Source organism: Lithobates pipiens, unplaced genomic scaffold (genome assembly GCF_037356315.1).
Source record: "Lithobates pipiens isolate NorthernLeopardFrog02 unplaced genomic scaffold, aLitPip1_a1.2 Scaffold_25, whole genome shotgun sequence".
In the NCBI taxonomy this organism is placed as follows: Eukaryota; Metazoa; Chordata; class Amphibia; order Anura; family Ranidae; genus Lithobates; species Lithobates pipiens.
The window spans coordinates 44,789,100-44,815,759 of NW_027507787.1; the positions used below are offsets into that span (position 1 = coordinate 44,789,100).

Sequence of the window (26,660 nt, forward strand, 5' to 3'; positions counted from 1 at the left end):
CGTACTATTATTGTATATATTGCTATTATTATTATCTCTATTAAACATTTTTATTTTTTTCAGGTACACCGGCATCAGTCACCACCACCATGCCATCATGACGTCGGTCCCGTGGAAGACAATCCCGTCAGGAAGGCGGTGAGGCTCAAATTGCTCACAGAACAACTTCGGAGGAGACAGGAGGAGGCAGAAAACCGGAGCCGCTCTCCCCCGAAGACAGGTATGCTGAACAAGACCCACCATAGTGTAACACCCTTCTTTCCAGGTGCCCTGAAAACATCATGGGGTATGCATACCAGTATCTATATTTTTTGTTATTTTCTGCTAAAAGTAGAAAATGCTTAGAAAAAAATATACTTCAGACCATTACTACTGAGAAGGAGTCGCTTCATCCTGATTGAGCCACCACCTCTCAGGTGAGCACTCCAGACCATTACTACCCTAAAGGAGTTGCTTTATCCTGATTGAACCACCACCTCTTAGGTGAGCACTCCACACCACTACTACCGAAAAGGAGTCGCTTCATCATGATTGAATTACCACCTCTCAGGTGAGCACTCCAGACCACTACTTCCGAAAAGGAGTCGCTTTATCCTGATTGAACCACCACCTCTCAGGTGAGCACTCCAGACCATTACTACCGAAAAGGAGTCGCTTTATCCTGATTGAACCACCATCTCTCAGGTGAGCACTCCAGAGCATTACTCCGGAAAAGGAGTCGCTGAGCGATCGGCAGTGTTTCATCGATTGGTTCTCAGTGTAGAGGCGCCGAGGGGCAGATACAACATCCACCTAGGTAAGTATGGTACTGAAAAAAACACCCAGCATACAGGACAAGAGAAGTGGTACTGTGGAGAGTCCATGCATACAGAATAGGAACAGATACTGAGAATTATGCCCAGTATACCCAGTCACTAAAATTACCATAGTATCTTTTAATTAACTATAAAATTTTCAGTTTCCAAGCCTGAAATGTGGCAGCTGGTATGAGGTGTGTGATGTCACAGTGAGCTGCAAATCGGTTCAAACCGGACTTCAGTTGTTTGAAAACATTACTGTATTGGGAGCTGACCTAGTGACATTGTCAGATTGTGTCTCCTGCTAATATAAATGTTTTTTAATCAAATATTTGCTGTCGTATTATTATTGTATATATTGCTGCTGTTATTATTATTATCTCTCTTAAACATTTGTATTTTTTTCAGGTACACCGGCATCAGTCACCACCACCATGCCATCATGACGTCGGTCCCGTGGAAGACAATCCCATCAGGAAGGCAGTGAGGCTCAAATTGCTCACAGAACAACTTCGGAGGAGACAGGAGGAGGCAGAAAACCGGAGCCGCTCTCCCCCAAAGACAGGTATGCTGGACAACACCCACCATAGTGTAACACCCTTCTTTCCAGGTGCCCTGAAAACATCATGGGGTATGCATACCAGTATCTAAATTTTTTGTTATTTTCTGCTAAAAGTAGAAAATGCTTAGAAAAAAATATACTTCAGACCATTACTACTGAGAAGGAGTCGCTTCATCCTGATTGAGCCACCACCTCTCAGGTGAGCACTCCAGACCATTACTACCCTAAAGGAGTTGCTTTATCCTGATTGAACCACCACCTCTCAGGTGAGCACTCCACACCACTACTACCGAAAAGGAGTCGCTTCATCCTGATTGAATCACCACCTCTCAGATGAGCACTCTTGACCACTACTTCCGAACAGGAGTCGCTTTATCCTGATTGAACCACCACCTCTCAGGTGAGCACTCCAGACCATTACTACCGAAAAGGAGTCGCTTTATCCTGATTGAACCACCATCTCTCAGGTGAGCACTCCAGAGCATTACTCCAGAAAAGAAGTCGCTGAGTGATCGGCAGTGTTTGATCGATTGGTTCTCAGTGTAGAGGCGCCGAGGGGCAGATACAACATCCACCTAGGTAAGTATGGTACTGAAAAAAACACCCAGCATACAGGACAAGAGAAGTGGTACTGTGGAGAGTCCATGCATACAGAATAAGAACAGATACTGAGAATTATGCCCAGTATACCCAGTCACTAAAATGACCATAGTATCGTTTAATTAAATATAAAATCTATCAGTTTCCAAGCCTGAAATGTGGCGGCTGGTATGAGGTGTGTGATGTCACAGTGAGCTGCAAATCGGTTCAAACCGGACTTCAGTTGTTTGAAAACATTACTGTATTGGGAGCTGACCGAATCACATTGTCAGACTGTGTCTCCTGCGATTATCAGTGTTTTTTATTAAAATATTTTGCTATCGTACTATTATTGTATATATTGCTATTATTATTGAGTCGCTTCATCCTGATCCATCACAGCATACCTCTCAACCATTTCCACTAGTTCATCTGCTGTCTTGGGGTCCCCGTGACTCACCCAGCGCCGAAGGTCATTTGGCAGTGAGCTTAGGGACGGTCTAACACGACCTGCTCCACTATCTGAGGACCCGTTAACTTCTCGGGCTGCAGCCATTTTTTTACCAGCTGACTTAGGTCATGCATCTGAGCCCATGGCGTACGGTCCAGGCGGTACCTCCAATGGTGTACCCTTTGGGCCTGCATAGCAGTAGTAACTCCAAGGCGGGCCAAGATTTCAGCCTTCAGCCGTTGGTAATCCTTGGCATCAGCAGCTGGCAAATCAAAATATGCCTTCTGGGGATCTCCAGTGAGAAAAGAAGCAACAATACCAGCCCACTGATCTGTAGGCCACCCATCTCTTTCTGCTGTTCTCTCAAAAGTATCCATGAATGCCTCTACATCATCACTAAGCGTTAACTTTTGCACGTAGTGACTGGCCCTTATGGCTGCCTGGTTGCAAGCGTCACCCACACTTTGTTCTTGTCCTTGTACAAGACGCTGCATTGCTTCCTGTAAAGCAGTTACCTGTGCTTGAGTAGTTTCTTGCTGGACTGTGAACTGGGCGACCAGCAAGGGAGTGGTTTCCTATTGCTTGGCCATTGCCTCCTCATGGCGACAGTTGGCTTCTGCGGCGGCCTGCTGCTGGCCTATCATGCGTTGAGCTAGGGCTTTTATCACCTCCTCCATGTCGCCTTGTGAGGTTTTCAGAGCTTGTGCTGTCCTAACCCAGAACATGAAAATGTGGTACTGTCCTTTTAAACGCTTTCAAATGGCTTTTGTGGCTATGCTCTGCTCCACCAAATGTAACCTGGGGTAGCCAGCCAGTTTATTGAAAGAAAAGAGTTCATTTATTTCAATCAAAACTAAACAAAACAACAGCTTACTTCAGCCATAGTAAATAACAGTCCAAAATCCTGGTATTGGTAATTTAAGCAGGCTCATCGCTAGTTTTTCTTTGGTCCCATACAGGGGTTAGGCTTCTCCAGAGCATGGGTGCCAGGTAGGTCAGCCAGAGGGGGTCAGCAGCCTCTGTCTCCGTAGGTCAAGAAGCTCACACTGGCTGCACAGCTTGTGTGACACTCTCTCTCTTTCACTTCCTTGACACAGGTGCATATTTCCCTCTGCTGCCTTTCAAGCCTCCCTCCCTTGGGACTTAAAGTGGTTGTAAACCCTTACAAACCACTTTGACCTACAGGTAAGCCTAGATTAAGGCTTACCTGTAGGTCCAAGAAATATCTCCTAAACCTGCACGGTTTAGGAGATATTTACTAAAATACAGCGACAGCTGTCTATGGCGCATGCACTGTAGACAGCGGCGCGCAGGCACACTATCGCCGTTAGCAGCATGCCGCTGCTTACTGCGATATGCCGTTAGTGGTGGCTCCCATGCGCATGCGTGGGAGTGATCTCATCGCCGCTCCGCCGCTGTGAGTGGCCGGAGTAGCGATACCCGGAAGAAGATGGATGCTCTGGACTATGCGATGCATAGTAGCCCATTATGCTTTACCTTTGCAGGGAGACAAAGAGGAAGTAAACCCATCAGGGTTTTTCTTCCTCTTTAACTTCTTCAGTACCAAAGTCCTAGTGATCAGGGTTTGAAGACTCTGCAACTGTCCCCCTTAAAGGGACCATGACTCAAATTTTGAGGGAATGTACCTGCCATCCAGGACACATTCTCAATGTCCTGTACAACAGCAATGCATAGGCACAAAAATCCTGCAGCCAGCTCCCAACAATACAAGGAAGCTGCTTAGATTTTTCACCCTCAGTATTAACATCAATATCTTTCTATATCTCAACTGTCTGTGTATCAAAAAGCACCAGCGTCAGCACATCATTGAACTCAAAGTGCCATTTTTAAAATGTATTTATTTAATCCCCTGTTCTACATGCAAATCAATGAGGAAGATCGATTATAGAGGGCCACCCAGGTGAGACCTAGACCCTGGGGATAGGGTGGGTGCCACAGCTGGCGTGACAGCCAATACAGTAAGCTTAAAAATTGATTGGACTGTTGCACAAATGCATCCGTGGCCCTAAAACAGCTACACTTGACTTATCCCAGACCAACCCCCAATCATACTTACCCAAAGGACGTAGAGTAGGAGGACTAATGACTGCTTGCAGAAAGAGCTGGAAGGAGAGTCTGGAGTCCAAGAGTTGACCCTGTGTGTCAGAGGTTTTGCCAGGACAAGCAGGGCAATAAGAAGGAGCCTCCTGCCTCAAGTGACACAGAAGCCCTGTCAGGGAATCTGAGGCATGTCACTTGGGGAGGCTGTCTCTGACAGAATCCAGGGAGTGAGATGCTGTAGATGTCCAAGGTATGAGGCAATGGCGGCTGTGGCGGCTACTGCGCCAAAAAAACCCATCAATTGCAGCCACTGTGCCCATCAAATGCTCCCCCACTGTGCCATAAAATGCTCCCAGTGTGCCCATCGAATGCTGCTACTGTGCCCCACCCCCCCACTCGCTGTCTGCCCGGCAGTTACCCTGTCTCGGTGTCTTGATGTCTTCTCCCGTCCATTCCTCCCATCCTCTCCTATGATTGGACACCTGATAGGTGTCCAATAAAAGCACCTGCTGTTTCAGCTAGTCAGGTGATGGATAACAGATCCGAGCTCTAATCAGGTGCTTCAAAAAATACCTCGCCGCTGTAATTCAGGCGCCCGAAAAGGGGCCGGGCGCCTGAATAGGGAGTGGCATCGACGCCCATAGGTGGATTCATGCAATGCACAAATCTATCTATTGGTGATAGAGGAGTAGCTGGGGAGAGGGGGCGGGGCCCGCATTCTCTTATGGATGCACTGCCACTGGTATGAGGTCCAGTCACAGTCGCAGTGCCCTGGGAAATCCTAGGTTGGGGAAGGCGGTGTCCATTAACAGGCAGATGCTGTATAAGAAGTCTTCACAGGTTGTGGTTCATAGGATTGAGTGGTGAAAGTAGGAGAGGAATCAGCACCAGTAGCTTTGAAGGGCCCCACTCCTTGCAGGAATGAGCATAGGAAGAAAGCCGCAAGGTGTAGAGGAGAGAAAACTTCTGTTCAAAGCAGCAGTTTTCAGGGGATGTGATGGTGTAGAGACACACTCTGGTGTGGGTAGCAACAAGGGTCCATGAATTATAGGAGAGATCAGAGCTATGTGAATGATCCTACAGAGCTGAGGGTACAGTGGGGATTGTAGGAGTGGAGCCAGCAAATTCATTGCCAGTGGCTCCAGTACTAATCCAATGTCTGACTGAAGTACTGAGAACCCTGTAGGGGCTGGGAATCAGTCAGTATGGTGGATCAGAGCACCTGTGAGATTTTTGTAGTGAGGGGCCTGGGAACAGATTTTTATCGAGACTGCGACATTATGGCAGACACATTGGAAAATTTTGACACATTTTTGGGACCATTAGCATTAATACAGTGACCAATGCTAAAAAATTGCATTGATTACTGTAAAAATGTCACTGGCAGTGAAGGGGGTTAACCACTAAGTGGTGCTGTAGGGGTTAAGTGTGCCCTAGGGAGTGATTATAACTGTGGGAGGCTGTGTGTGACACATCAGTGATCACTGCACCCAATTACAGGGAGCATGATCAGTGTCATTAGCATCTCTCCGTTTGTTTTTTGCTGAAAGTAATGGCTTTCTTCTGGCCACTCTGCCATAAAGACCAACTCTATGGAGCATACAGCTTATTGTCGTTCTATATACAGATACTCCAGTCTCTGCTGTGGAACTCTGCAGCTCCTCCAGGGTTACCTTAGGTCTCTGTGCTGCCCTCCTTGCCCAGTCCGTGAGTTTTGGTGTGCAGCCATCTCTTGGTAGGTTTGCTGTTGTGCCATGTTCTTTCCATTTGGTTATGGTAGATTTGATGGTGCTCCTAGGGATCATCAAAGATTTGGATATTTTTTTTTTATAACCTAACCCTGACTTGTACTTCTCAATAACATTGTCCCTACTTGTTTGGACAGTTCCTTGGTCTTCATAACAGTGTTTGGTTAGTGGTGCCTCTTGCTTAGGTGTTGCAGCCTCTGGGGCCTTTCAAAAAGGTGAGTATATGTAATGACAGATCATGTGACACTTAGATTGCACACAGGTGGACATCGTTTCACTAATTATGTGACTTCTGAAGATAATTGGTTGCACCCGAGCTTTTTTTGGGCTTCATGACAAAGGGGATGAATATATACGCACATGCCAATTATCAGTTTTTATTTCTGAAAAATAGTTTTATGTATATATTTTTCTAATTTTACTTCACTAACTTAGACTATTGTGTTCTGATCCATCACATATAATTCAGATTAAAATTTTTTTTACTAAAAGCTGTAATGGAACAAAATAGGTAAAAAGCCAAGGGGGGGTGAAGACTTTAGCAAGGCACTGTACTTATTAATTTAAAGCTATATGTTTATAACCGCTAATTCAATCTCTAATCCAGGGATGAATATGATTATTACAGCACTATGCAAGTGACTTTGAGAGAAAACTCTAGGTCACTGTGAGACAAAGCAAGAGCTCCCAGCAGCCACCTTTTCTTGTGCCCTGGCCAAGGTGGTGTAGAACTACCTTACCCAGTCAAAAGATCTGAGTGGTGTGTTGTAAGCATGCTGGAGTGTTTTTTTTTTATGTCCAGTTGAAACACCCTTAATTCCAGCTATCCTGGGTAAGTCTGTATTTTCATGGAACAACAGTTCACAGCCCAAAAACCAGCACTTCATTTATCGAGAAAAAATGATAAATTGATAGAGATCAAATATGATATACATCTGACTTATGCTTCTTCTAGAAAGTCTAATGTGTGTAGAATTCTGTATCTTGTAATATAGTCATGTTTGGTAACTGAGTTGTATCTTCTTCTTCATTAAAGTAACCACTTAGGGGGAGACTCTATTACAGTGGGGATTTAGAAATATATACGAAGCTTGAAGAGGAACTGCAGTCTGCTCACATAATTTGTAATAAAAACATTCTTTGCCATTCTAAAATCACTTTGTATATTATTTTATATAAACTGTGATTCTGTACTTGCCAAATATGCTGCAGAAATCTCCCTTCACTAAGTCTGGCTGCAGCCATTGTAACTGTGGGCAGCTGAAGCTGCTGCCTGTTCACTTCCTGGATTTACACATACACACAGAGGCATACTTCCAGCTCTGCAGCTCTTATTGGCCCTCTTATGACTCACCCCCCTCCCTTCTTGGCAAACTCTAATGAAAGTGAGAGAGAGAGCTGTGCGTGATGTCATAAGTCTAGGCGTTTTACCAGACAAGAAAGAGGAAGTGGGCTGTATAAGGTATCCAAAGATAAAACAACAAGGGCAGAAGATTTAATAGATGAAAAGTTGAAAAAATGACTGAAGAGCAGGGCTCAAGTCCTGTGGGAATGCATGGGAATGGAGTTCCTGTACTTTTTACACAACAGGAACTCAGTTCCCGTTAGCAGCCTTGTCCTGCAAGCTTTGTGGCAGGTGCTACACCAGCAGCTGCCGACACAGCTCGCAATAGTAAGTGCTGCACATTCAGGCATTGCCAGTAGGGGGCCCCATGACAGCTTCCGCTTCGATCTACCTGTCAATCACAGCTAGCTGACGGGTAGATCAGGTCTAGGTCTAGCTGACGGGTAGATCAGCTATTCTGCTCACAGGACATGCAGGGAGGGAGGAACATCAGTTTGGGGTGGTAAGCTGAGCACAATACCTGGGAAAGTTTAATGCCAGGAGGGAAGTTTATGTGGAAATATGTGAAGGGTTGGAATAGCAGCGAGTGTGTGTTGGAGCCCTGCAGAGTTTGCAGCCCCCCAAGCTAACATACATCTCCTAAGCAGGAACACATCACTATCTCCCCAAGCATTCTGTCCAGATAGTGTGCAGTTAATTTATGACCTTTCCGTTTAACCCTGTGTTATCCAAACTCTATTCAATGAAAAGTGTAAACTCACCACAAACACTCTATATAAAAAATAACATTCCCAATAAAGATCAGAACATGATGTTCACATTTGCATGGAAGCACAATTGAATGATTGCTGATTATTCAGAGAATTACTGTATTTATGTTTATTGAGGATTGTTTTTTTTATGTACTAACAGTTAAACTTTATACACACAATACGGAAATTGGATGAAAAATACCACTTTGGAAGCGTTTGTGCATATGAGCGTATCATTTTTTTATTTTTTTTTGGTGGGGGGAGTGGATCTTGGGTGGGAGTTCCCACACTTTTTCCCCCAGGACTTGACCCCTGCTGAAGAGCAACTTTAAAAATTCAGCTGTGGGTCAGTGTAGGTCAATACCCCAACCTTAAAGATGTATATTCCTAAACTGCAAATCAGATCATTTATGCGGTGACTATGGCGGGACATCATCAGATTTGAAGAATGTAGGTAATTATGGCTAATGATATCTCAGCATTATTTTTAACTTAAAGCGGAGGTCCACCCTAAAGTGGACCTTCCGCTCATTGGAACCCTCCCCCCCTCCGGCGCCACAATTGGCACCTTTCAGGGGGGAGGGGGGGTGCAGATACCTGTACAGTACAGGTATTCTGCACCCACTTCCGGGATAGCTCTCTTCGGAAAGGGGAGTAGATTACGCCCCTTTCCGCAAGTGCCCGTCCCTTTCCGCAAGTGCCCCGCTGCCTGCTGGGAAACACACAGATCCCAGAGGCAGCGGGGACCATCCTTATTGCGCAGCGCGGCTCGCGCATGCGCAGTAGGGAACCGGGAAATGAAGCCGAAAGGCTCCATTTCCTGATTCCCATACCCAAGATGGCGGCGGCAGGACCCGACAGACGATCTAGAGATCGGCTTTGGGTGCCGACATCGCGGGCGCGCTGGACAGGTAAGTGTCACTATTTTAAAAGTCAGCAGCTGCAGTATTTGTAGCTGCTGGCTTTAAAAAAAAAAAAAAAATGCGGAGTCCCGGCGGACTCCCGCTTTAAATTTGTTGACTATATGATTCCTGAAACACAGACATTTTTAAATTTTCTTAAAAATAAAGGTGGCATTGCATTCAGCTTAAATTTCCCATACCAGCCTTTTTGAGGTTTATTAGACCTTAATCCCAAGACACACCCCTCCCCATAAATGCATGCTAACTTTACCTCCATTCCCCTGCTGTTACTTGGTAATATATGTCATAGTCTATTACACATGTTTTTCTGCACACAGCATACCTTGATGAAGAACTATATTAAAGTGTTGTTCTGCCTGGGGAAAAAAAAAAGAGAAGTCATCAGATACAAATACTGTAGCTGCAGACTTTTAATATATGGATCTGTCCAGGGAGCCTGCGATGAAGGCACCCCAGCCAATTTTTGGATCAGCTGTTGGGTGCTGCCACCGCCATTCATCATAAGGAAACCAGTAGTAAAGCCTTTCGGCTTCACAAGCCGGTTCCCTATTGCGCATGTGCGAAGTGTGCTGCGCTTTCTAACTGGCCCGGTGGTGGAAGGAGGTGGGGGGCTGAACTTTGAGGGATGGCGCTGCTGCGATGTCTCCTGGAAGTGGGAAAGGGTGCCTGTCAAAAACATATACCCATTCTCCCATCCCCTTTAAAAGTTGCCAAATGTGACACCGGAGGGTGGGGTAGCCGATAAAGCGGAGTTACACCCAAAAGTGGAACCTCTGCTTAACTATAACTTTACTTTGCAACCAGCAACTGTTTTACAATGTAAAGAGTGCAGTGTTCAGGAGTATATCATATACAGCCCAGTATACAAAGTGTAGTGGACAGGACTCAGGAGTGCAAAATACACAGTATAGTTTATATAGTGCAAGGGTCAGGAGTGAGTAAAGCACAGGACTCAGGGGTGTGTAGTGCACAAAGTGCAGGAGTCAAGCATATCACAGAGCATAGGGGTCAGGAATATGTTATGCACAGGGTGCAGGGGTTATGAGTGCATGGAACACAGAGAGAAGGGGTCAAGAGTGCTTGACATACAGAGATCCGGGGTCAGGGGTAAGTGATGCATAGTGTGTTTGGGGTTGGGAGTGCATAGTACACACAGTGCAGAGGTCAGCAGCAGTATGTATTGCACAGAGTTCAGGGGTTAGGAGTGCATCACAAACTGAGTTAAGGGATCAAGATTGCTTGATCCACAGGGGTCAGGGGGACATGATTCAGCGTGCAGGGGTCAACAGATTGTAATGCACAGATTGGAGTGCAAGTTGAATAGGTGCTGCAGTGCCACCAAAAAAAAAAATGTCATGTGGTCGCAACCTCTCGACCTGGGGCACCCTGCAAGAGATTTTGGAAGTGGTTTGGGTGCCCAGTGGCTATCAGTGATAGCTGCACACCCAGAAATACCAGGTATTTTCTTCCTTCCCATCAGCAGAATGAAGCTCAAGGAGAGCAAAGAAAGGGTTAGTATATTCTGCTGCAGAGGGGGGCATTAAAGCAAGTCAGTTGTTTTTTAGCCCTGCATGGGCAGAGCAGAAGCTGGCAATATGAGAGTGTATTTTAAGATATCGAGGTTTCTATAGCACAGAATTTAGATAAACATTCTAGTGTGCTCATGATTATTCATGTGCCATTTCACTGTCTATGTGGAAAAAAACATTGAGCGGGTTTCAAGGATTTTGTTATATACTTTCACGAGCCTGTGGGGCTGATTTATTAAAACCAGACCAAAGTAACCTGGTGCGGTAGTGAAGCTGTTACCCAGTGCAAGGAAACGGCTTTATTCTGTCACTTTATTTGAGAAAGGAAAGAGAAATTAACATATTGCTTTGAACAATTGTTTACTTTTTTTCATCTGGCTTATCTCAGGATCAGCAAAAATCCCTTGTGCTTTATACACATGCGCACTAACACACACTGCGGTGTTGCTTTTCAGTCATTTGACAGGCAGTAAAGAGGCTATATATTGCCTCCTCAATGTCGGATTTAACCCTTTAATGCCCCACTACTATCCTGCAATGGTGTGCATTGCACGCAGTTGCAGAGTGGCCTCAATGGGCGAATTTGACAAACGGTGCCACTTGTTACACTCTGCACCCTGAGTTAAAAATTCTGCAGCCACTAAGCAAAGCATAATGGCCATGGCCAGGGCAGGACTTAGGGTGATGGGAGCCCCTCGGCTTGACTCACTTTCGGGCCCTACCTTCTATACATTACTGTATTTATCGGCGTATAACACACACCCCAAGCCTTCTTCAGTGTCATTGCAGCCTTGTCAGTGTCATTTGCAGCCTTGTCAGTGTAGAAACCTTGCCCAGTGTCATTTGCAGCCTTGTCATTTGTAGCCTTGAAGTTTACAAATGGCGCCGCCGAGATACAGAGTCCTGTGTATCTCAGCAGCTTTCGGGTCCTCTCGCAGTCCCGAGCGGAGCTGAGAGTAGCCGAGTGTACTTGGCTCGGCTCACAGTCACTCCCAGTCCCTGTGTTATGTCCATCGCAGGGCAGAACTGGGCGTGACTGTGAGTGGAGCCGAACCGGGCTATGCATCTCGGCAGGGCCCCCTATTGGGACGGGGCCCATGGGCTTGAGCCCAGTCAAGCCCAATGGTAAGTCCAGCCCTGGCCATGACACATACCTCCCAACTTTTTGAGATGGGAATGAGGGACACCTAGTTGCAAAAGTATGCAAGCTTAAGACATACCCCTTGCTACACCCCCTTAAAGGAGAATTGTACAAAAGAACAAGATTGGTTAATCCCAAAAGTGCTTTATATTGGCTTTTGGAATTTACAAATGCAGCAATTTAGAAATCAGATGAAAGGTTTAGCACTGGAAAACACTTTTTGATAGATAAAAAGTGCATTTTATATACAACTATATAGATTAGACCAAAATGAGGGACAAATGAGGAGGAAAGCGGGACATTGCTCAAAATCAAGGACAGTCCCTCGAAATCAGGGACAGTTGGGAGCTATGCATGGCATGTGAACAGCCCTGTCTGGCTGAAAGAGACCTTGGTGAGTTTCAATCATCTTTCAAGTGTAAAGCCGCGTACACACGGGCGGACTGTCTGGCAACTTAGTCCGTCGAAACACATTTCAGCGTGCAGTCTGGCGGACTAAGTATTTCGGAATTTCCGTAATATTGTCCGTCGTACTTTTTTTTCAGCGGACAATCCACTCGTGAGTAGGCTAGTTCGACGGACTAAGTATGGCGCATGCTCAGAAAGGATTTACACGGCGAAAGGTTGCATTGCTGTGTATTGGACTTCCTATTTCTAGTCCCGTCGTACGTGCTGTACACGTCATCGCGCAAACTTTCGACGGACTGTTTTGCATCCGTATGTGGTCAAGTCCGTTTATTCGAAAGTAGGACGGACTGTCCGTCGGATTGTCTGACGGACTAAGTTGGCCATACAGTCCGCCCGTGTGTACGCGGCTTAAGGATGACAAAATAGATGAGTATGACCTACTATCATGGAACTAGAGTACCACTACCTAGTTTATTTGGCACGCCTCCTTATTTTCAGTGTTTACTTTTCTGATCTACTAGAGTCTGGTTGCCATGATAACCTTTCAATTCCCTTGTAGTTAGAATGGATTAGCCCATTAGCCCATTCTTCTGGAACAGGGAGAAAATAACTAATGAATTTAGACAGGGAGAATGGGCTAATCCATTCTCCCTGTCTAAATTCATTAGTTAGTTTTTCCCTGTTCCATTTCCTGGGTAGGCCAGACCCCTGATCTTTCTTTTTACTCATAGAAGGCTCTTTAAGTACATCCTGACAAGTCTTGCAATAAGCATTCTGTTTTTTAACTTCTTCCTGAATAAGCATTCCACATAGAGAAGCTCTCTCTCTCTCTCAACACCCTACAACAACTACAAACTCTGTACTCTTATTTTACAAATAAAGTTAAAATAGTTAAAGGACTTTGTTGTGCTTTGATAGGAAGGCAAGTTGAGCTATCTAGCCATATTCATATCCTCGCAAACAGCACAGAAAGCTCCAGCTTCTCACAGTCCTCCTGCTAGGAACAAGCAACCATTCTGTCTTTTTGGAATCCTCCCTCTGCATAGCGTTACAGTGAGGTGAAGCCATCTTACCTACCCCTGGGCACGCCACCTTACAGCTGCCAGGATAAGGGTCAGGCCCTAGGATACCTGTGAGTTCAGCTACCTCTATGCTGACCACTGCAGGACACTGACCGGCAACATTTAAGACTGTCCACCCTCGCTGACTAGGTAACAGACCGCACGCCACACTCGCTTGGCTAAAGGCCTACATACAGCGGCAGCATGAGAGAACGCAGACCCTCACTAGACACCACATCGGAGAGTGATAACTCAGACACTGAGACCACTACACAACTGCGAGCAATGCAAGAAGGCGCAAAGCTTAGACGAACAATCAAAAAAGGCCCGCAAAGACACAATACTTGAAATGTGTAATGCCACAGGTGTTAGCAGTCAAGTAGGACAGATTATACAAGCTATAACTCAGATTAAAGCGTTTGTTAATCACCCAAAAAAATTTATTTACTGGTCCCTTAAAGCAGATTAAACAGCACAGTTGTCAGGTCACCTTGAGGCGAGGTGACAGGTGCACACCGTAGGGATCAGGAGTGCACCGCAAGGTTGTGGACCCTAAGGCTGACTGCTTCAGACAGGGGACAGATCCCACTGGGGTTAGAGCGTAAGATTCCCTGGGGCGCGGAGTCTAAGAGCCAGCAGGTGTTCACCAGCGCCTCTAGTGGTGAGGATGGACTTGGCTGCAACTGGCTCCAGGTTGCGACCCCCAGGGTCTCCCAGCTCACACCCACAGTAGGCAACAGGAGGATAGGGATGGTGAGGGACAAAGCCAAGGTCGGGGCCACAAGCAGACAAGAATAGTCGGGGACACGCCAAAAGGTCAGGATCACAGGCAATCAGGGATAGTCAAAGACACGCCAAAATCGGTAACGGAAAACAGTAGCAGAGCACACGGCAGGAAACAGGAAGCTAACACACAAAGGTTGATCAGCAGGATTGGCTAGCAGTGCACAGGTTAATATAGAGTTGTCTGATAGGAGCTAGGGTGGAGCCATGCCAGAGGATGGATTATAAAAGCAGTCAAGTGAGGCTCAAATGGTCTCTAGAAATGAACACATGGAGACAGGTAAGCAGATGAACTCTATTGCATAACCATGACAACAGTGCTTGTGCTGTGTGATCTGCCCCCCTCTAAACTGTAATAAAACCTGCCACTTTCTGTATCCCCCTCTCTGTACTGACCACCGTGGTCAGAGTGCATCCCTCCGTCATACACAGCCCTGTTCTCAGCTCTCCTGTCTCCCCCTCAGCCACTCCTTTCTGCCTGTCAGCTCTTTGTGTGTCTCTCCGTCCCACCCCCCACCGCTATTAGTAAAATAAAAAAATTGAAATGGTCCCTGCCAGCCCCTCTATTATGCCCCGTTATTATAGCCTGGCATAGCACGCTGCATTAGTCTTTTATAAAAAGGAGCGTTGTAAATACTGATTTAGCGCAATCTTCAGGCTGGTCACGTGACTCTCGGCTGGTTTCCAGGGCTACTGCAGGAGAGGCTGAGTGGCCATGTGATCTCCCCAGCTGACATCAGAGGGAGATGTTGGCCCCTACTGCAGAAGCCATATATTGGCTGTATACAGCGGCTGCGAGTCATGTGATGGGCCTGAAGATTGTTCTAAATCAGTATTTACAACACTCGTTTTTATAAAAGACTAATGTAGTGTGCTATGCCAGGCTCTAATATTTGGTGGGAATGTCCTTCAGTTTATAATTTTTGGGATATGATAGCTTTATGCCCGGGTAACGGGGGGAAACTATTCCCAACATACCACAAATGACTTTGTTATCCATTCTCCCTGGCTCGTATAAAAGTATTAAAAAAGGCCTTCTGAGACATTGGTTGACAGCGGTCGGCACATGTTCCATCGTTGACTGAGTGGATATCAGAGATGGACTGCAGTGTGAGGATGGAGTCTCTCTTGTCGCAGGAGATGGACACTTATGAACAATGTTGTCAAATATGGCAGCCGTGGAAGATGTTAAGGGAATCCCATGAATTATGGAATCTGATTGGCGGTTGTAGATAGGATATGAAATCAGTGCAGAGTGCGGGCGAGCGAGGTGACGTTGGTTTGAGTAGTCATTTCGGGTAGCTCTAAATGTTTCTTTTTCTTCTTTCTTTTTCTTTTTTTTTCTCTTTCTTCCCCTTTCTGCCTCTTGATAGGGTTTGGCAGGGTGTGGGTATATGTTTTATATTTTATTATAATGTGGTATGTTCTTTATTATTATTTATAGGATGTGGATTATGTGTGTTTTTTCATTTTTTTTTTTTTTCCTTTCCTTTTTTTTGTTATGTTTAGTTGTTTGTTGGTTATGTAAATTTCTTAAAAATTGTCAATAAAATTTGAATTAGAAACAAAAAAAGGGAAAAAAAAAGCTGATTACACAGCACCTGTTCTATGTAATCTGCCCACTCTAAACTGTAAAAAAAAAAAAAATTAATTTGCCACTTCCTGTATGCCCTCTCTAAACAGACCACAAAAATCAGGGCTGCTCTTCCCTGATCACCGTGGTCTGATTGCGTCCCTGCATCATACCTATCTGTCCCCTCAGCTCTCTTCTCTCCCCCCTCACCCCCTCCTCCTGGCATAGAACACTTTGTCAGTAGTTTCAAAAACGAGTGTTCTAAATACCCAATTTAAGCTGTCTTCAGGTGACTCGTGGGTGCTTTGCAGCTCCGATACACAGCTTCTGCGGAGGAGTGGCTACGTGATCTCCCAGGCTGACGTCAGAGGGGGATCACGGTATCTCCCACAGAAACAATCCGTCGGAGCTGTAAAGCGGATGCAAGTAATGTGACCGACCTGAAGACAGCTCAAATTAGGTATTTAGAACACTAGTTTTTTAAAACTAATGACATAGTGTGCTATGCCAGCCTCTAATAGGGGGGCTGGCATAGTTTTATATATATATGGGTTAACAAACCTTTTAAAGGACATTGTTGTGCTTTGATAGGTAGGCAAGTTAAGCTATCTGGCTTTATTCATATCCTTGCATATGAGACTGGTGTTACAGAATACCTACCATCAACATTTTTGTTGAAAGTGGTTGAACCTGCCAATTGTTGCATTTGGTTACGATTTTTAAAAGAATGTAAGCCTTCTCTGACATGGTGCACCATGGCCTCAGAAACACATTCTTTTTCTTGTCTACTGTCTACTGTATAGCAGAGCTCAGACAGAGAAAAGCAGCACAAGCAGCCAGTCAGGTGTGCTGTAGTGTAAGGGGTATGCTTATATGTATGTGGAGAGAGAAGAGTAACAGAAAGATGAGCTCATCAGTGTGCATCAGTGTGTTCTTTCACTGCCCAGTCAAAAAAACAGGGGTTAGGATGAGACCTGTAAATAGGGTTACCACCTGTCCGGTTTTGACCCGGACAGTCCGGGTTTGGACACATGTGCCCGGTTTTCAAGCCACCTGAAACCCAGGCACATATAGCTGAAGTTCAACCTAGAGCAGTGAATCCTGATTCATCAGTGTTACACATATATTACTGCCTGTGCGCTCCATCTCCGAGCCGCGCTCAGCGATGGACAGCTGGCATACCTATTCAGCCTGTGATTGGCTGATAGTGTCACGTACGGGCGGCGGACACGAGGGTCTGTGATTGGCTCGGTGGACATGGTCACATGTGGAGGCGGGGCTGGACTGTGGGTGATCGCGGCCGCCCGAAGTCCCGCCTCCTTGCTTGGCGTGTTCTCTGCTGTGTGTCCTCGAGTCCTCACTGAGGTATCTTTCACATCTGCCCTCTCACCCCCCTCTGTCAGCCACTCCCCCTCTGTCAGCCACTCCCCCCCTGTCAGCCACTCCCCCCTCTGTCAGTTCCCCCCCCTGTCAGCCACTCCCCCCCTGTCAGCCCCCCCCCCTGTCAGTTACCCCCCTCTGTCAGCTCCACTCCCCTGCCAGTTACCCTCCCTTGTCAGCTACCCCTTTCTGTCAGCTACATCCCCTCTGTCAGCTACCCCCTCTGTCAGCTCCATTCCCCTGTCAGCTACCCCCCTCTGTCAGCTACCCCCCCTTTGTTAGCTACCCCCCCTCTGTTAGTTACCCCCTCCCCCTCTGTCAGCTTTCCCCCCCTTTGTCAGCTTCCCCCCTCTGTCAGTTACGCCCCTCTGTCAGCTCCACTCTTCTGTCAGCTACCCCCTCTGTCAGCTCCATTCCCCTGTCAGCTACCCCCCTCTGTCAGCTCCACTCCACTGTCAGGTACCCCCCTGTCAGCTCCCCTTCCCTGTCAGCTACCCCCCTCCTATCAGTTAGCCCCCCTCCTGTCAGTTACCCCCCCTCTGTCAGCTCCACTCCCCTGTCAGCTACTCCCCCCTCTGTCAGCTACTCCCTCTCTGTAAGCCACCCACTCTTTCTGTCAGGCCACCCCTCTCTTACCACCTTTCTCCCTCACCCCTCCTCTCAGCCCCCTTCTCTCTCCCACCCTCTGTCAGCTACTCCCCCCCTCTGTCAGCTACTCCCTCCTCCTCTGTCCCCTCTGTCAGCTACTCCCACCTCCTCTGTCCCCTCTGTCAGCTACTCCCTCCCCCTCTGTCAGCTACTCCCTCCCCCTCTGTCCCCTCTGTCCGCTACTCCCTCCCCCTCTGTCAGCTACTCCCTCCCCCTCTGTCAGCTACTCCTCCCCCCCTCTGTCAGCTTCCCCTCCCCCCCTCTGTCAGCTTCCCCCCCTCTGTCAGCTACTACCCCCCTCTGTCAGCTACTACCCCCCCCTCTGTCAGCTACTACCCCCCCTCTGTCAGCTACTACCCCCCCTCTGTCAGCTACTCTCCCCTCTCTGTCAGCTACTTCCCTCTCTGTCAGCTACTCTCCCACCCTCTGTCAGCTACTCTCCCACCCTCTGTCAGCTACTCCCCCCCTCTGTCAGCTACTCCTCCCCCCTCTGTCAGCTACCCCCCCCTCTGTCAGCTACTCCCCCCTCTGTCAGCTACTCCCCCCCCTGTCAGCTACCCCCTCTCTCTGTCAGGCCGCCCGTCTCTTACCACCTTTCTCTCTCACCCCTCCTCCCTCTCAGGCCGCCCTGTCTCTTACCACCTTTCTCTCTCACCCCTCCTCCCTCTCAGCCTGCTTCTCTCTCCCACCCCTCTTCTCTCACCCAACTCCCCCTCACACCCCCAATCCCCTCCCCATCTCTCTTTCCCCCCTCTCTCTTCTGCCTCCTCAACCCCTTACCTCCTCCTCTCACCCTTTCTCACCTCCCGCCCCCACCTCTTCTCCCCCCTCAGGGGGTGAGGGCCCCATGATTCCTAACAGTGGCCCTGTGAGTGAGTGCACAAGTTTGAATGTGTTTTGATTCCTGTGTCCTGCAGACACTGGGCACAGTGATGCAGCACCTGCCTCTACTTTGCTTACTCTCCAAGCCCCCCCACACAATGGAACGAAAGAAGGAAAATAGCACTACAGCAGAGCAGCTTCGCTCCGCCCCCAAACTCCAGCTCCCACACTTCCTGGCTTGAAACGGCTCTTGGTAAGGCAGTCTAATGTGGGCCTTTAGGGGCAGGGGACACTGATGGGGAGGGGGGGGGGGGTTCCCTGATCTAATAGAGGTCTCTAAGGGGAGTTCTGATATAAGGGGACCTAATGGGGGTCCTCTATGGAAGACCCCTAAATTATGGATGGGGTAACACTGACCCTTATTTTATGAAGGGGGGTGACAGTGACCCCTGAGGTAACCCTGTCCAATAAAGCGTGCCGCATTATTCTCTCCTTAGTGCACCCAAAGGTGTCCCAGGTCTTTACAATCCTATAGTGTACACTACGAAAAAATTTGCGATGCACCGCTAAAGTGTTCAGGTTTGGCTTGAAGAAAAGGTGGCAACCCTACCTGTAAATGAAAGTGAAACTTAAAAAAAAAAGACTGGTCCCTTCCCCTGTCAAACTGTGCTATGTGGCAAGCTGTATAAGGACTTTTGTTCTCGTCAGATGGATTTTCCAATTCCATAGAAGTGCACAGAATACACATCAGAAGGAGGTCAACTGCAGGTTGATGAATTCCGAATGTCATAATGTTAAACTGAAGCTATGAACACTATATTGTGAAAAGTATTGTGACACCTGCCTTAACATGTCCTTTAACCCTTTCGCTGCCAGGCCTTGTGCTAAATTTTGTACACTCAGGTGGCCAGACCATTTTTGCAATTCCTTTGCTTTTTTATTTTTCACTTATAGCTTTTAGAGTTTGTAAATACCCCCCAAATCACATTTTTTCTGAAAGCACATGATCAGTATAATAAAAAGAAGGTGTTATCAGATTTTTTAAACTCTGCGGTATTTGCGCAAATGTTTATCAAACCAATATATTTGCAAAAAATAAATTAAAACCATTATTAGCAGATAAAAACACAGCACATTTTACAAAATTCCTGCTAAATATAAAAGATGAACCTGAATTGAGTTAGAAAATAACAAATATTTGTAACTTTTAAATTGCGCCTTTTTGCGAAATGGTGAAAATATATAAACACTAAAACCATTTTTAGCAGATAAAAACACAGCTAATTTTACAAAATTCCTGGTAAATCCCTACTAAATATAAAAGCCTAAGATGTATGAACTTAAAAAATAACAAAAAATAAAATTTTTTACATTGCGCCCTTTTGCAAAATGGTGCAAACCGAACGTACGCAAAAATGTAACTATCCAAATTTCTCAAAAAATCTGAAGGTTTTAATTTTTCCCTTACAGCTTTCAGAATTTGTGAAAAACCCCCAAAACCATATATTTTCTGAAAGCATATGACCTCTAGAATAAAAAGAAGGTGCTACTAATTTTTTACACCCCGTGATATTTGCACAAATGTTTATCAAACCAATATATTCGAAAAAAATACACTAAAACCATTATTAGCAGATAAAAACACAGCTAATTTTACAAAATTCCAGGTGGCATGGCCAGTAACCGGAATGTGAGGATGTGTTCAGCCTGAGCTCTGTCCGTGCCGCACACATCCTGCAATGATCCTGCTAAACCAGCCGCCATCCAGGGGTCCCACTTACCCCCACAGCATCCAGGGAGCATTGTGCCCATCGAGAGATGGTCAAATATGGACCACCGATGGAGGAAGCCCCGGGATTTGTGCCGCCATTGCCGCCATGCTGACCGGAGCAAGATGGCGCCGGCCAGCCTGCTGCACACACACAGCTCCAGCCAGCCTCCACATACACACCATGGAAGCAACTCACAGGGAAGGGTGAGTCACAAAGATCTCTGAGCCCGGAGGACCCTCTCTTATTTTCCCCTGCTCCGGACACTGATCCTGATACCCCTAAAACATCCATTGCTGATGCAGGCCCTGCAGAGCCATCGCTAGCTCAGATCATGGAAGCCATCCAGCATAGACATGCTTCTCTCACTTCACAAATGGACGCTATTAAAACAGAGCTATCCTTCTTAAAGCATGATGTCCATACCATCCGCCACAGAGTGACTAATGCTGAACAACGCATTGGTGCACTGGAGGATGAGACACGTCCCTTGCAGGGATCGGTCAGGGAGCTGCGGCAGGCCCATGATTATACTACTGATAAGCTTACTGACATGGAGGACCATTTAAGGAAAAATAATTTCCCAGAGGGGGCTGAGTGCAAAACGCCGAAGGTATTCTTGGAAAAATGGCTGACCAACATGTTTGGCGCCGCTACCCTCTCACCAGTATTCGCCATTGAGCAGGCACATAGAATCCCCCTGCGACCCCTACCACCTGGGACCCCGCCACGTGCCATGATCATTATATTGCTCCACTTCAGGGACAGGGAAGCTGTTCTCAGAGCTGCTCAGAAGAAGAGCAAAGTCTCCTTTAATGGTAATGGAATCACTGTCTTCCCGGATTTCTCGGTAGCAACACAAAAGCAGAGTCACTTTTCTAGCCATAAAACACAGGCTGCAAGAGCTCCATCTACCATACAGCATGATGTATCCTGCACATTTACGAATCATTTACCAGGGCAAGGCCTATTTTTTTACAAATCCCAAGGAGGCGTCTCACTGGGTGGACACCCTGGGGCATTCGGATCGTAGGAACCAAAACAGGAGATCTCCTCGCTGTTAATGTTCTCCTTTCTATATGGCTAGTTGGGACACCTCTGCTATGTGCCATCCTCTCCTGGCAAAAGGCAAAGGGGGGTGAAGGAAAACAAAGATGCCTCAATTATTTTGATCCCCTCATTCCCCCCCCCCCCCATCTCTTCACAGGTACTATGGGATACTAAGCCTGGAATCCTTTGATGCAGAATGTACACCCATTACTGATCCTGGATGACAGTTATCACCATGCTATTTTTCCTTTTTGATTATTTTTTCTTCTCCTGTCTCCTGTTATTTCTGACATTGTGATTTTTCAGACTCAGGGTTACCACACATACTTATATCGCGTGGACATGCGCGGATGGAAGCCCAGGGCTGTGGACCTTTACACACTCCTCAGGGTTTGTTGGTTGAGGGTTTGTGCCATGGCCCTCCTGCCTGGCAATTTTGGTTATGGGAACAAAGCTCTCATATGTTGGGGTGTGGGAACCAGGAGGGTTAGGGGGGTGGGAATGTTGGGAGACCTTGTGTTATTTATTTTTTTTACTGTTGCTGCTTTCCATATGCAATTCACTATTATGTATACATTTGACTATCAGTCTGCCAGACTTAAATGATATACAATCGCTAGCTCTGTTTAATGTGCTGATGTTTCAAGTGCCTGGTTTGATCGCATTCTGGTGCACTTCTCGTGGCGCGCTGGACCCCAGGATGTGGAGGCTTCTAGCGGACCCTGAGAAGTGGGCTCCACCAGTTATACTTTCTCCATACACATTGTCTAGATTACGTTTAGTCTTGTGGAATGTTCGGGGGCTTAACCCTAAGGTGAAATGATCATTGATGTTTGAATATTTGGCAAGACATAATCCGCATGTGATCTTCCTCCAGAACGGTGGACCTTGCCTTGGGCCCCCCACCTCCTATCGGATGTGGCGACTAAGCCCTTTCTGGCTGGCTGATCAGGCAGTTGTGGACCAAAGTGTAGCTGAAATTAAATTATACTGGATAACTAACCAGCAGAGCGCCTCCGTCCCGATGATCTGGGATGATTTTAAGGCCACCACACGCGGCGCTTTTGCTGCAATTTGGCATCCCGGTCCAGATTGATGGACGCGGAAGGGGATCTTAGGGAGGCAGAGGCCACCTATTCCGCAGCCCCCACCCCTGAGACACATGCTATCTGGAAACATAAGTCCAGGGAACAGGGCCGTCTTTACTATTGATTGGGCCCTGGGCAAAAAAAATTCTTAGGCCCCGCCATGCACATTGTCTCTCCACCCCAACATTCGAAAAAACAAAACACACGTAAACTTATGTATTGAATTGTAACTGTACTGTCTGTCCTCATGTTGTAAAGCACTTCACAAACTGTTGGCGCTATATAAATCACTAATAATAATAAGAATGATGGGGGAAGAGATAGAGAAGTTCTGGATGATGGGTGGGTGGGTAGGGGGGGAGATGGCGAAGTCCAAGATGATGGGGGGATAGAGGAGTCCAGGATGATTGGGGGGGATGGGGGAGTTCAAGATGATCGGGGGAAGGGGAGAAACAGGAGTCCAGGATGACACACAGGGATTGGGGGTGTGTACTTTGAGGTGTTTGTATCATACAGGGCACAGAAAAAAATCAGCACAAGGGGCAGTACATGCATATCCTCCCCCCTCCTCCAAAGTAACCATCTATTGGTCCCCTCTGCACATCAATTTGCTTACCTCTGCTCCCTCATCTACAGCTCACCTCTGTACCCCCCTCCACCCACAGATCACCTCTGTGCCCCCCTCCACTCACAGCTCACCTCTGTACCCCCCTCCATCCACAGATCACCTCTGTACCCCCCTCCACCCACAGATCACCTCTGTACTCCCCTCCACCCACAGCTCACCTCTGTACCCCCCTCCACCCACAGCTCACTTCTGTACCCCCCTCCCCCCACAGTTCACCTCTGTACCCCCCTCCACCCACATCTCACCTCTGTACCCCCTCCTTCTACAGCTCACTTCTGTATTCCCTGTCTACCTCTGTAGCCCCCCCCCCATCCACAGCTCCCCTCTGTACCCCTCCATCCACCTCAATATCTTTCCGTCCACCTTTGTACCACCCCTCCACCTCTGCACCCCCATCCATGTTCATCTCTATATCTTTCCGTCTACCTCTGTACCCCCCATTTCCACCTTTGTTTTCCCCATCCACCTCTGTATTTTGCCCCCATCCATGTTCACCTCCGCATCCCCCCATCCACAGATCACCTCTGTATCCCCCCCATCCACATTCATCTCTTTATCCTTCCGTCCACCTCTGTACCCCCCCATGTCAAACTTTGTACCCCCGTCCACCTCTGGGTTCATCTCTGTAACCCCCTCCACCTCTGTACCCCCATGTCCATCTCTGTACCTCCCATGTCCATCTCTGTACCTCCTCCACCTATGTACCCCCCCATGTCCACCTCTGTACCTCCCATGTCCCCCTCTGTATCCCCCTCGTCCACCTCTGTACCTCGTCCACCTCTGTACCCCCCCCCCATGTCCACCTCTGTACCTCCTCCACCTCTGTACCTCCCATGCCCACCTCTGTACCCCCCCATGTCCACCTCTGTACCTCCTCCACCTCTATACCCCCCCATGTCTATCTCTGTACCCCATAATGTCCACCTCTGTACCTCCTCCACCTCTGCCCCATGTCCATCTCTGTATCCCCCATGTCCATATCTGTACCCCCCCATGTCCACCTCTGTATGTCCTCCACCTCTGTACCCCCATGTCCATCTCTGTACCCCCCATGTCCATCTCTGTACCCCCCCCATGTCCACCTCTCACTTCTGTACCCCCCTCCCCCATGTCCAACATTGTTCTTTCTTACCTGATCACACGGCGGTGCAACACAGTCTCCGGAGTCTGCCTATCAGACCCAGCACACAGCCAGAAAACTTCCCTCGGCTGTGTGCTACACAGGTCTGCCAGGCGGGGATGGGGGCAGGAGGAACACAGAGCACCGCTCTCGCTCTGTCATTGACTGTGGTCCGCAGCTCCTGACAGAGGGAGAAGCAGGACACGCGGGCTCAAACACATGAAGCCCGCAGCTGTCCCACTATCCTGTATAATAAACATGGCCAGCACTTGGGAGAGCACGCGGGGGGGAGGGGGTTGAAATCGGCTGCACGCACTACTCTGGGAAAACTGCAGGGAACACAGGGCTTAAGTGGCAGCTGCCTTGGGCCCCCCAGAAATGACAGGGCCCAGGGCAGCTGCCCCTTTTGTCCTGCGTTAAAGACAGCCCTGCCGGTCACATGCAAATACAGGAAGTGCCAGTAATCGGCTCTCATCGCCTCATACTGACAGAGTGTGTGGCGAGGAGAGCTGATCAGCGGCATATCCTTGCAGGGGAGAACAGGGCATGTAATCAGGGCACTGATCATCAGTACCCTGATTACAGTAAAGCACCAGTATTGCTACCAATCAATGCCCATGAAAGCCCAGTGACACAAATCAGTGCCCATTACTGGTGCCAGTCAGTGCTGCCTTTTAGTGCCCATCATAATAGTACCTCCTCATTAGTGCCCATAAGTGCCACCTCATCAGTGTCCATCAGTGCAGCCTATCAGTGCTGCCTCCTCAGCACACATCAGTGAAAGAGAAACGTTACTTATTTATAAAATGTACTGACAGAAACTAAGAAAAACTTTTTTTCATCAAAATTTTCTTTTTTTTTGTAAGAAATAAAAAACCCAGCAGTGATTAAATACCACGAAAAGAAAGAAAATGATTAACCACTCAAGGACTGAGATTTTTTTAACTTAAACAGATTTTTTTTTGGCTAGAAAATTACTAAGAACCCCCAAACATTATAAAAAAAAAATTCTAACACCCTAGAGAATAAAATGGCGGTCGTTGCAATACTTTTTGTCACACCGTATTTGGTCAGCGGTCTTACAAGCGCACTTTTTTTTGGAAAAAAACACACTTTTTTCAATTAAAAATAAGACAACAATAAAGTTAGCCCATTTTTTTTTTATATTGTGAAAGAGAATGTTACGCTGAGTAAATTGCCGAGTAATACCCAACATGTCACGCTTCAAAATTCTACAGGTTGCATGTTTAGAGTTACAGAGGAGGTCTAGGGCTAGAACTATTTCTCTTGCTCTACCAACCGGGGCGATAACTCACGTGTGTGGTTTGATCACAGTTTTCATATGCGGGTGCTACTCACGTATGCTTTCGCTTGTTCACGTGAGCTCGGCTGGACAGGGCGCATTTAAAAAAAAAAAAAAAAAATCTTATTAATTTTACCTTTTATTTTTACACTGTTCTTTAAAAAAAATTTAAAAATGGTGTCACTTTTACTCCTATTAAAAAGAATGCAAACATCCCATGTAATAGAAAAAAAAAGCATGACAGGACCTCGTAAATATGAGATCTGGGGTCAAAAAGACCTCAGATCTCATATTTACACTAAAATGCAATAAAAAAAAATTATCATTTGAAAAAAAAAAATTGCTACAGCCTGCAGATCAGTCTTCATACCTCCCAACTTTCTGAGATGGGAACCAGGGACACCTATTAGCAAAAGTATGCAGGGGCATAGGACACACCCCATCACACCCTTTGAAAGGTGAAGTATACAAAAATAAAATAAAAATTATATATAGTTAAACCCACAAGTGTTTTTTTTTATATTGGCGAAATATCGAAATTTACAAATGTAGCAATTTAGAAATCAGATGAAAGGTTTAACTCTGGGAAACACTTTTTGAAAGATAAAAAGTGCATTTTATATACAACTATATAGATCAGACCAAAATGTAGAGGAAAGAGGGACAGAGGGACATTTGTCCAAATCAGGGACAGTTGGGAGGTATGCAGTCTTCTCTCTGCCTCCGCCCACCCCCTTCATTCTCTGCTGAATCGGCTGGACTGATCCCAAAAAAAGTACCCATGCAGCAGGCCGGGGACAGCAGTATGGGCTGTCACCCCCTCTGCCTCACCCCACCCCCTTCCTTCTGGGTTATTCTCTGACTGGGATGGCCACCAGCCCCATTGCAGCCAGACCCCTGGCCCAAGCAGCCGGCCTCAGCATTCCAGGACCAGTAGCCGGCCCTAGCAGCCAGACTCCAGGGTCAGTAGCCCAGCTCCAGCAGCTGTGTGATCAGGTTGCATTTCATTGGGCACTGTTATAGCAGCATTTTATTGGGGGAGGAGAGGGGGTCGGCGCCGGCATGAAGCGTCACCTCCCTGAAATGAGTTTGAAATCTCCCTGAAATTAGTTTTTGCAGGTGGGGATGTCTGCATATAC

The 26,660-nt window shown here is 47.1% G+C and overlaps 1 protein-coding gene across 3 annotated transcripts in view; it reads left to right on the plus strand.

Moving 5' to 3' along the window:
* LOC143930246 (beta-microseminoprotein-like) overlaps window positions 1-26,660 on the plus strand; it is a 131,238-nt gene that overhangs the window by 13,638 nt on the left and 90,940 nt on the right. For all 3 annotated transcript variants that reach the window (XM_077454390.1, XM_077454392.1, XM_077454391.1), the window contains 2 exons: window positions 64-220; window positions 1,206-1,362. The gene's annotated coding sequence lies outside the window, so the exon portion shown is untranslated. The remainder of the gene's footprint in view (window positions 1-63; window positions 221-1,205; window positions 1,363-26,660) is intronic.